At 45.4% G+C, this 12500-nt stretch overlaps 1 protein-coding gene across 2 annotated transcripts in view; it reads right to left on the reverse strand.

Moving 5' to 3' along the window:
• Positions 1 to 12500, reverse strand: part of otud7a (OTU deubiquitinase 7A) — a 126016-nt gene that overhangs the window by 84303 nt on the left and 29213 nt on the right. For both annotated transcript variants that reach the window (XM_036963346.1, XM_036963345.1), the window contains exon 2: positions 1 to 49. This exon is cut by the window's left edge and continues 82 nt beyond it. The gene's annotated coding sequence lies outside the window, so the exon portion shown is untranslated. The remainder of the gene's footprint in view (positions 50 to 12500) is intronic.

Genomic DNA, 12500 nt, shown 5'->3' on the forward strand with positions numbered 1-12500 from the left:
CTTTAATCCATCGTTTCACCGGCAGACATGATGGAGGGAACACCGGTTACTGAGAGAAAGAGAGAAGAACATCATCTCAGAACATTGACATTCTCATTGGACACCGGAGATGTTATTTCATGAATGTCCATCAATCATTTAGGTCATTGAGCAGACACTCTTATCCAGAGAGACCAACAGTAATTAGTGAGTCCATACATTGTGTGACTGGTCCTCCGTGGGAATCAAACCCACAACACTGGCGTTACAAGCACCACACTCTACCACCTGAGCCATATATCATCTAGATGTCCTCTCTCACTCACTAACTCTCACGTGTGGTCTGCATGTCCAATTTGATCATTGGTTGACTTTCAACAGCCTGAGAAAGACTCATATTCTCTGAACTGCAGAACATCCAATGTTTGCATGGACAGCTGGCGTGAGTAAAGGCTGCTCTGAGATCAGGTACAAAGCCATGAAGAGCTGATTCACAACGTCATGGAAAAGCTTTACTTGAATAGGCCATACTCCTGATAAGTGCAATGGATTTGGGATCGCTGTGAATGTTTAGTATGACTAAAACAGTCTGGACCAGAGAGACAGAGAGACAGAGAGAGAGAGACAGAGAGACAGAAAGACAGAGACACAGAGAGAGAGAGAGAGAGAGAGAGAGAGAGAGAGAGAAAGAGAGAGACAGCGACAGAGAGACAGAGAGAGAGACAGCGAGAAAGAGAGAGAGAGACAGAGAGACAGAGAGATAGACAGAGAGAGAGAGAGAGAGAGAGAGAGAGACGGAGAGAGAGATACATCTAGTCATTGGATGAGTGCTTTGTATTTCCACCGGGAGGAGTGCTGAGCTTCCAGGAACCAATTATAAAGGTAGTAATGATCGTTGCTCTTTCTGACTGACGTCAGAGGTTCTCTGTGACGTCCAACCAGTTGCTGTTGTTGTTGGTAGGAGGAGAGTTGTACCTGGCTGTACCTAGAATTGAGAGCTGTGACATGGGAGGTACGCCCATCTAATAACATTCATGTTCTAGATTGTTGCTCATTGTTCCTAAACTCTGCTGATTAACATCCCAGAGGATTTATGTTGACGTCCGTAGGTTGTTGTTGTCTGTGGTGATGGTATGAGGTGTATCTACAGCTGCATGGGAGGAGTGACATAAGAGATGTCCCTCTGATCGTGTTGTGTTCTAGATACCATCTGACCGTGTTGTGTTCTAGATACCATCTGACCGTGTTGTGCTCTAGATACCATCTGTTCTAGATACTATCTGACCGTGTTGTGTTCTAGATACCATCTGACCGTGTTGTGTTCTAGATACTATCTGACCGTGTTGTGTTCTAGATACTATCTGACCGTGTTGTGTTCTAGATACCATCTGACCGTGTTGTGTTCTAGATACCATCTGATCGTCTAGATACCATCTGACCGTGTTGTGTTCTAGATACCATCTGTTCTAGATACCATCTGACCGTGTTGTGTTCTAGATACTATCTGACCGTGTTGTGTTCTAGATACTATCTGACCGTGTTGTGTTCTAGATACCATCTGTTCTAGATACCATCTGTTCTAGATACCATCTGACCGTGTTGTGTTCTAGATACTATCTGACCGTGTTGTGTTCTAGATATCATCTGACCGTGTTGTGTTCTAGATACCATCTGACCGTGTTGTGTTCTAGATACCATCTGTTCTAGATACCATCTGTTCTAGATACCATCTGACCGTGTTGTGTTCTAGATACCATTTGACCATGTTGTGTTCTAGATACCATCTGACCGTGTTGTGTTCTAGATACCATCTGACCGTGTTGTGTTCTAGATACCATCTGACCGTGTTGTGTTCTAGATACCATCTGACCGTGTTGTGTTCTAGATACCATCTGACCGTGTTGTGTTCTAGATACCATCTGACCGTGTTGTGTTCTAGATACCATCTGACCGTGTTGTGTTCTAGATACCATCTGACCGTGTTGTGTTCTAGATACTATCTGACCGTGTTGTGTTCTAGATACCATCTGACCGTGTTGTGTTCTAGATACCATCTGACCGTGTTGTGTTCTAGATACCATCTGATCGTCTAGATACCATCTGACCGTGTTGTGTTCTAGATACTATCTGACCGTGTTGTGTTCTAGATACCATCTGACCGTGTTGTGTTCTAGATACCATCTGACCGTGTTGTGTTCTAGATACCATCTGACCGTGTTGTGTTCTAGATACCATCTGATCGTCTAGATACCATCTGACCATGTTGTGTTCTAGATACCATCTGACCGTGTTGTGTTCTAGATACCATCTGACCGTGTTGTGTTCTAGATACCATCTGACCGTGTTGTGTTCTAGATACCATCTGACCGTGTTGTGTTCTAGATACCATCTGATCGTCTAGATACCATCTGACCATGTTGTGTTCTAGATACTATCTGACCGTGTTGTGTTCTAGATACCATCTGACCGTGTTGTGTTCTAGATACCATCTGACCGTGTTGTGTTCTAGATACCATCTGACCGTGTTGTGTTCTAGATACCATCTGATCGTCTAGATACTATCTGACCATGTTGTGTTCTAGATACCATCTGACCGTGTTGTGTTCTAGATACCATCTGACCGTGTTGTGTTCTAGATACCATCTGACCGTGTTGTGTTCTAGATACCATCTGACCGTGTTGTCTTCTAGATAACATACATTACTGTAGATGTGAGAGATTCTAAAGGGCAGGAGACATCACATGTTTCAGTACCGTACGGATTAGTCCTTAACACAGCCAAAGACTCCTACACACCAAATGGAACCCTATTCCCTACGTAGTGCCAAGGGGCAATAGGGCTCTGGTCGAAAGTAGTGCACTATATAGGGAATAGGGTGCCACTTGGGACGTATTCCTTGACTCAAGGACGAAAACAACTCGTAACATCCTCAAACATCATCCCTCTCAAATCGAGTCTGATTCATCCAACACTCATCCATTGCCAATGAGCCGATTTGGCTGCTCTCCGGTCACGGTGTCACTGACATGTCGAGAGAACTGAGGGGGAGATTAAACTTCCAGATTCATTTAATTCACCACCGTGCAATAGGAAGATATCATTCAGCGTCTCAAACGGCACCCTACACCCTACAGAGTGCACTACTTTAGACCAGACAAATGTCCCCCTATCCCCTTTATAGGGCACTACTTTAGACCAGACAAATGGCACCCTACACCCTACAGAGTGCACTTACTTGAGGCCCTGGTTAAAAGTAGTAGTGCACTATAAAAGGAATAGGGTGCTATTTGGTGGGTGTAATATTTCGCCGATGTCCCATACTGAAGAACCATACGGAACAGTCCCTTTGATCCCTGTACTGTGGACGAAGGATCTCAGACGAAAACAAATGAGACATTTCTCCTCTTTACAAATCACGCCGGTAGAGAGAAAACCGTTTAAAAAGGGAAGATCACGCCAGGGGAGAGAAAACTGTTTAAAAAGGGAAGAACTGTTGTGTTCTGTGCATGTCGGTGATCAGCGTTCATCAGAATGAATATTTTTTGTTTAACTACACAAAAAGACTGGAAATAATGTTTAGACAAAACTCTCCAATAACAACGGCAGACTTAATAATCATCTCATACACTTCTTCTTACTAAGATAACTAGACTCCCTTCTGGTTAGTTTGACCCAGTGAACCTGACTACATTTAGATAACTAGACTTCCCTTCTGGTTAGTTTGACCCAGTGAACCTGACTACATTTAGATAACTAGACTTCCCTTCTGGTTAGTTTGACCCAGTGAACCTGACTACATTTAGATAACTAGACTTCCTTCTGGTTAGTTTGACCCAGTGAACCTGACTACATTTAGATAACTAGACTTCCTTCAGGTTAGTTTGACCCAGTGAACCTGACTACATTTAGATAACTAGACTTCCTTCTGGTTAGTTTGACCCAGTGAACCTGGCTACATTTAGATAACTAGACTTCCTTCTGGTTAGTTTGACCCAGTGAACCTGGCTACATTTAGATAACTAGACTTCCTTCAGGTTAGTTTGACCCAGTGAACCTGACTACATTTAGATAACTAGACTTCCCTTCTGGTTAGTTTGACCCAGTGAACCTGACTACATTTAGATAACTAGACTTCCTTCTGGTTAGTTTGACCCAGTGAACCTGACAACATAATGGGGAGACGCAGTTAACCCAATCAGACTAGACTCACATCCTGTCCTAGCAATGTACAGGAATGTTGTTACTGGAGCAGGTTTCTTTGGTCCCAGACAGCCCAAGACCCACTAGTCAGTACTCAGACCCACTAGTCAGTACTCAGATACACTAGTCAGTACTCAGATACACTAGTCAGTACTCAGACCCACTAGTCAGTACTCAGACCCACTAGTCAGTACTCAGACCCACTAGTCAGCACTCAGACCCACTAGTCAGCACTCAGACACACTAGTCAGTACTCAAACCCACTAGTCAGTACTCAGACCCAATAGTCAGTACTCAGACCTACTAGTCAGTACTCAGACCTACTAGTCAGTACTCAGACACACTAGTCAGTACTCAGACCTACTAGTCAGTACTCAGACCCACTAATCAGTACTCAGACACACTAGTCGGTACTCAGACACACTAGTCAGTACTCAGACACACTAGTCAGTACTCAGATCCACTAGTCAGTACTCTCATCCACTAGTCAGTACTCAGACACACTAGTCAGTACTCAGACACACTAGTCAGTACTCAGATCCACTAGTCAGTACTCAGACACACTAGTCAGTACTCAGACACACTAGTCAGTACTCAGATCCACTAGTCAGTACTCTCATCCACTAGTCAGTACTCAGACACACTAGTCAGTACTCAAACACACTAGTCAGCACTCAGACACACTAGTCAGTACTCAGACACACTAGTCAGTACTCAGATCCACTAGTCAGTACTCAGATCCACTAGTCAGTACTCAGACACACTAGTCAGCACTCAGACACACTAGTCAGTACTCAGACACACTAGTCAGTACTCAGATCCACTAGTCAGTACTCAAGACACACTAGTCAGTACTCAGACACACTAGTCAGTACTCAGACACACTAGTCAGTACTCAGACAAACTACTGGTGTTATAAAGCAGTGCTGGTGAAAAGTCCCGGTCCCCGTTTTCCCCACGACCACATGACATTACAGCACCTCTCTGTTTCCTCCCTGCCTGTCCACATACCCAATCCACACAACAAAACCCCCTGATAAAACAAACACAGTCTTCCTTTTTCTTCAAAAACAATAACAAAAACATGTTATGGTTTTACTTGCAAAATGATCAGACAGCGCATCGGCTAAATGATTCATGTAAAATGATGATATATAACAACAACAACAACAACAGCAGTACATCTGAAACTGGAATGTTGTTGTTTACAAGGCTGTCTCTAAGGACAGAGAGCGTGTCCATGTCACTGTAGCGGGAGGGTGATGCACAGGGTAACACTATCCCTTGAACGGCCGGCTTGATGAGTAGAGCCAGGACAGCTGATGAGAAACAGCTGATGAGTAGAGCCAGGACAGGTTTAGAGAAACAGCTGATGAATAGAGCCAGGACAGCTGATGAGTAGAGCCAGGACAGCTTTAGAGAAACAGCTGATGAATAGAGCCAGGACAGCTGATGAGTAGAGCCAGGACAGCTTTAGAGAAACAGCTGATGAGTAGAGCCAGGACAGCTGATGAGTAGAGCCAGGACAGCTGATGAGTAGAGCCAGGACAGCTGATGAGTAGAGCCAGGACAGCTGATGAGTAGAGCCAGGACAGCTTTAGAGAAACAGCTGATGAGTAGAGCCAGGACAGCTTTAGATAAACAGCTGATGAGTAGAGCCAGGACAGCTTTAGATAAACAGCTGATGAGTAGAGCCAGGACAGCTGATGAGTAGAGCCAGGACAGCTTTAGAGAAACAGCTGATGAGTAGAGCCAGGACAGCTTTAGAGAAACAGCTGATGAGTAGAGCCAGGACAGCTTTAGATAAACAGCTGATGAGTAGAGCCAGGACAGCTGATGAGTAGAGCCAGGACAGCTTTAGATAAACAGCTGATGAGTAGAGCCAGGACAGCTGATGAGTAGAGCCAGGACAGCTTTAGATAAACAGCTGATGAGTAGAGCCAGGACAGCTGATGAGTAGAGCCAGGACAGCTTTAGAGAAACAGCTGATGAGTAGAGCCAGGACAGCTTTAGAGAAACAGCTGATGAGTAGAGCCAGGACATCTTTAGAGAAACAGCTGATGAGTAGAGCCAGGACAGCTGATGAGTAGAGCCAGGACATCTTTAGAGAAACAGCTGATGAATAGAGCCAGGACAGCTTTAGAGAAACAGCTGATGAATAGAGCCAGGACAGCTGATGAATAGAGCCAGGACAGCTTTAGAGAAACAGCTGATGAATAGAGCCAGGACAGCTGATGAGTAGAGCCAGGACATCTTTAGAGAAACAGCTGATGAGTAGAGCCAGGACAGCTGATGAGTAGAGCCAGGAAAGCTGATGAGTAGAGCCAGGACAGCTTTAGAGAAACAGCTGATGAATAGAGCCAGGACAGCTGATGAGTAGAGCCAGGACAGGTTTAGAGAAACAGCTGATGAATAGAGCCAGGACAGCTGATGAGTAGAGCCAGGACAGCTTTAGAGAAACAGCTGATGAATAGAGCCAGGACAGCTGATGAGTAGAGCCAGGACATCTTTAGAGAAACAGCTGATGAGTAGAGCCAGGACAGCTGATGAGTAGAGCCAGGACAGCTTTAGAGAAACAGCTGATGAGTAGAGCCAGGACAGCTTTAGAGAAACAGCTGATATCAGCCCATTCTGTTATACGACAGTATGTGTGATTTATGGAACTCAGCTGTGAAAGTGCAAAATTGCCCCACTACTCAACCAGCTACCATGTAGCCCCAATACACAATCATCTACCATCTACCAGCTACCATCTAGCCCCACTACACAACCAGCTACCATCTAGCCCCACTACACAACCATCTACCATCTCCATCTACCATCTAGCCCCACTACACAACCATCTACCATCTAGCCCCACTACACAACCATCTACCATCTAACTCCACTACACAACCATCTACAATCTAGCCCCACTATACAACCATCTACCATCTAGCCCCACTACACAACCATCTACCATCTAACCCCACTACACAACCATCTACCATCTAACCCTACTACACAACCATCTACCATCTACCATCTAGCCCCACTACACAACCATCTACCATCTAGCCCCACTACACAACCATCTACCATCTAGCCCCACTACACAACCATCTACCATCTACCATCTAGCCCCACTACACAACCATCTACCATCTACCATCTAGCCCCACTACACAGCCAGCTACCATCTAGCCCCCCTACACAACCAGCTACCATCTAACCCCACTATACAACCATCTACCAACTACCATCTAGCCCCACTACACAAACATCTACCATGTATCATCTAGCCCCACTACACAACCATCTACCCTCTAGCCCCACTACACAACCAGCTACCATCTAGCCCAACTACACAAACATCTACCATCTAGCCCCACTACACAACCATCTACCATCTAGCCCCACTATACAACCATCTACCATCTAGCCCCACTACAAAAACATCTACCATCTAGCCCCACTATACAACCAGCTACCATCTAGCCCCACTACACAACAGGCTACCATCTAGCCCCACTACACAACCATCTACCATCTACCATCTACCATCTAGCCCCACTACACAACCATCTACCATCTAACCCCACTACACAATGATCTACCATCTACCATCTACCATCTAGCCCCACTACACAACCATCTACCATCTACCATCTAACCCCACCACACAACCATCAACAATCTAGCCCCACTATACAACCATCTACCATCTAGCCCCACTACACAACCATCTACCATCTAGCCCCACTACACAATGATCTACCATCTACCATCTACCATCTAGCCCCACTACACAACAGGCTACCATCTAGCCCCACTACACAACCATCTACCATCTACCATCTACCATCTAGCCCCACTACACAACCATCTACCATCTAGCCCCACTACACAACCATCTACCATCTAACCCCACTACACAATGATCTACCATCTACCATCTACCATCTAGCCCCACTACACAACCATCTACCATCTACCATCTAACCCCACCACACAACCATCTACAATCTAGCCCCACTATACAACCATCTACCATCTAGTCCCACTACACAACCATCTACCATCTAGCCCAACTACACAACCATCTACCATCTAACCCCACTACACAACCATCTACCATCTAACCCCACTACACAACCATCTACCATCCACCAGCTAACCCCACTACACAACCATCTACCATCTAGCCCCACTACACAACCATCTACCATCTAGCCCCACTACACAACCATCTACCATCTAGCCCCACTACACAACCATCTACCATCTATCATCTAGCCCCACTACACAACCATCTACCATCTAGCCCCACTACACAACCATCTACCATCTACCATCTAGCCCCACTACACAACCAGCTACCATCTAGCCCCACTACACAACCAGCTACCATCTAACCCCACTATACAATCATCTACCAACTACCATCTAGCCCCACTACACAATGATCTACCATCTACCATCTACCATCTAGCCCCACTACACAACCATCTACCATCTACCATCTAACCCCACCACACAACCATCTACAATCTAGCCCCACTATACAACCATCTACCATCTAGTCCCACTACACAACCATCTACCATCTAGCCCAACTACACAACCATCTACCATCTAACCCCACTACACAACCATCTACCATCTAACCCCACTACACAACCATCTACCATCCACCAGCTAACCCCACTACACAACCATCTACCATCTAGCCCCACTACACAACCATCTACCATCTAGCCCCACTACACAACCATCTACCATCTAGCCCCACTACACAACCAGCTACCATCTAGCCCCACTACACAACCAGCTACCATCTAACCCCACTATACAATCATCTACCAACTACCATCTAGCCCCACTACACAAACATCTACCATCTACCATCTAGCCCCACTACACAACCATCTACCATCTAACCCCACTACACAACCATCTACCATCTACCATCTAACCCCACTACACAACCATCTACCATCTAGCCCCACTACACAACCATCTACCATCTACCATCTACCATCTAGCCCCACTACACAACCATCTACCATCTAGCCCCACTACACAACCATCTACCATCTAGCCCCACTACACAACCATCTACCATCTAGCCCCACTACACAAACTGAAAGCGCGAACCAGAGATAGAGATTTCGACACCAGTTAAATTAAACTACAATCCACTGTCTCTCTCTCCCCTTATCACTCTATCCTGCCTCTCTCTCTCTCCTTATCCCTCTATCCTGCCTCTCTCTCTCTCTCTCTTTCCTTATCCCTCTATCCTGCCTCTCTCTCTCTCTCTCTCCTTATCCCTCTATCCTGTCTCTCTCTCTCCTTATCTCTCTATCCTGCCTCTCTCGATCTCTCTCTCCTTATCCCTCTATCCTGCCTCTCTCTCTCTCCTTATCCCTCTATCCTGCCTCTCTCTCTCTCACCATATTGTAACCATAGATCACCATCACACCATCTTGTAACCATAGATCACCATCACACCGTCTCGTAACCTTGGATCACCATCTTGTAACCATAGATCACCATCTCACCATCTTGTAACCATAGATCACCATCACACCATCTTGTAACCATAGATCACCATCTTGTAACCATCGATCACCATCACACCATCTTGTAACCATAGATCACCATCACACCATCTTGTAACCATAGATCACCATCACACCGTCTTGTAACCATAGATCACCATCACACCATCTGGTAACCATAGATCACCATCTTGTAACCATCGATCACCATCACACCATCTTGTAACCATCGATCACCATCACACCGTCTTGTAACCATAGATCACCATCACACCATCTTGTAACCAACGATCACCATCACACCGTCTTGTAACCATAGATCACCATCTTGTAACCATAGATCACCATCACACCATCTTGTAACCATCGATCACCATTACACCGTCTTGTAACCATAGATCACCATCACACCATCGTGTAACCATAGATCACCATCTTGTAACCATAGATCACCATCACACCATCTTGTAACCATAGATCACCATCATGTAACCACAGATTACCATCACACCGTCTTGTAACCATAGATCACCATCTTGTAACCATAGATCACCATCTTGTAACCATAGATCACCATCACACCATCTTGTAACCATAGATCACCATCATGTAACCGCAGATTACCATCACACCGTCTTGTAACCATAGATCACCATCTTGTAACCATAGATCACAATCACACCATCTTGTAACCATAGATCACCATCACACCATCTTGTAACCATAGATCACCATCACACCATCTTGTAACCATAGATCACCATCTTGTAACCATAGATCACTATCACACCATCTTGTAACCATAGATCACCATCTTGTAACCATAGATCACTATCACACCATCTTGTAACCATAGATCACCATCTTGTAACCACAGATCACCATCTTGTAACCATAGATCACCATCACACCCTCTTCACACCATAAATCACCATCACACCATCTTGTAACCATAGATCACCATCTTGTAACCATAGATCACCATCTTGTAACCATAGATCACCATCTTGTAACCATAGATCACCATCACACCATCTTGTAACCATAGATCACCATCACACCATTGTGTAACCATAGATCACCATCACACCGTCTTGTAACCATAGATCACCATCACACCATCTTGTAACCATAGATCACCATCACACCATATTGTAACCATAGATCACCATCACACCATCTTGTAACCATAGATCACCATCTTGTAACCATAGATCACCATCTTGTAACCATAGATCACCATCTTGTAACCATAGATCACCATCTTGTAACAATAGATCACCATCTTGTAACCATAGATCACCATCTTGTAACCATAGATCACCATCACACCATCTTGTAACCATAGATCACCATCACACCGTCTTGTAACCATAGATCACCATCTTGTAACCATAGATCACCATCACAGATGGGTCATTGCTTCGTTCCTTTCTCTTCTTCAGACGGACAGACAGAGTCAGAACGACAGACAGACAGATGGTTTCAGGGTGTTTTCTTCTCTGTGTAATGTCTTGTGACAGCTTCCTCACTGCAGGGGCCAAAGGAGGGCTGAGAGGACACACACCTGCTCTTCCTGTACTGAGACCAGCTCTCTCCTCTCCTCTCCTCTCCTCTCCTCTCCTCTCCTCTCCTCTCCTCTCCTCTCCTCTCCCCTCCCCTCCCCTCTCCTCTCCTCTCCCCTCCCCTGCCCTCCCCTCCTCTCCTCTCCTCTCCCCTCCCCTCCCCTCTCCCCTCTTCTCCCCTCCCCTCCCCTCTCCTCTCCCCTCCCCTCTCCTCCCCTCTCATCTCCACTGTTATTGTAGTTAGGTGCGTATGATGCGTTACCTATGGATTGTCTGATTATGACTACTGTGAAGGTGGAGTAGAGACAAGAAGTGCCTAGCTTGGTTAATCGCATTATAACCTTGAAGTTTGTTGAAGTGGGGTCAGGTCTGGTATAGACGAAACAGAGGTGGACACATTTCATCCTAATTACAACCTAAAGACAACATCTGATGTTACAGGATAAATACATTAGTAGTAGACCACCGGACAGACAGACTGACAGACAGACTGACAGACAGACTGACAGACAGACAGACTGACAGACAGTGGCCTGATTTGCAGAGAGATAGAGAGAGAGAAAGGGATAGAGAAAGAGAGGGATTGAGAGAGAGAGAGAGAGACAGACAGAGAGAGAGAGAAAGGGATAGAGAAAGAGAGGGATTGAGAGAGAGAGAGAGAGAGAGACAGAGAGAGAGAGAGAAAGGGATAGAGAAAGAGAGGGATTGAGAGAGAGAGAGAGAGAGAGAGAGAGAGAGAGAGGGGGGGGTAGACAGGCTGCCCTAGAATACAGTAGGGAATAGAGAGAGAGAAAGAGAGTGATTGAGAGAGAGAGAGAGAGAGAGAGAGAGAGAGAGAGAGCCTCCCATCTCATCTTTGTCTGTCCTAGTTCTGACAGGGACCCTCCCAGGGAATAGTTATCAGACGATCACCTCATTGTTATACCCAAATACCACACTGTCTACAGACTACACTACTGTATGTATCTCTGGTCTACAGACTACACTACTGTATGTATCTCTGGTCTACAGACTACACTACTGTATGTATCTCTGGTCTACAGACTACACTACTGTATGTATCTCTGGTCTACAGACTACACTACTGTATGTATCTCTGGTCTACAGACTACAATACTGTATGTTTCTATAGATGTATGGTCTACAGACTACACTACTGTATGTATCTCTGGTCTACAGACTACACTACTGTATGTATCTCTGGTCTACAGACTA

The sequence above is a fragment of the Oncorhynchus mykiss genome, chromosome 26 (assembly GCF_013265735.2).
Source record: "Oncorhynchus mykiss isolate Arlee chromosome 26, USDA_OmykA_1.1, whole genome shotgun sequence".
In the NCBI taxonomy this organism is placed as follows: Eukaryota; Metazoa; Chordata; class Actinopteri; order Salmoniformes; family Salmonidae; genus Oncorhynchus; species Oncorhynchus mykiss.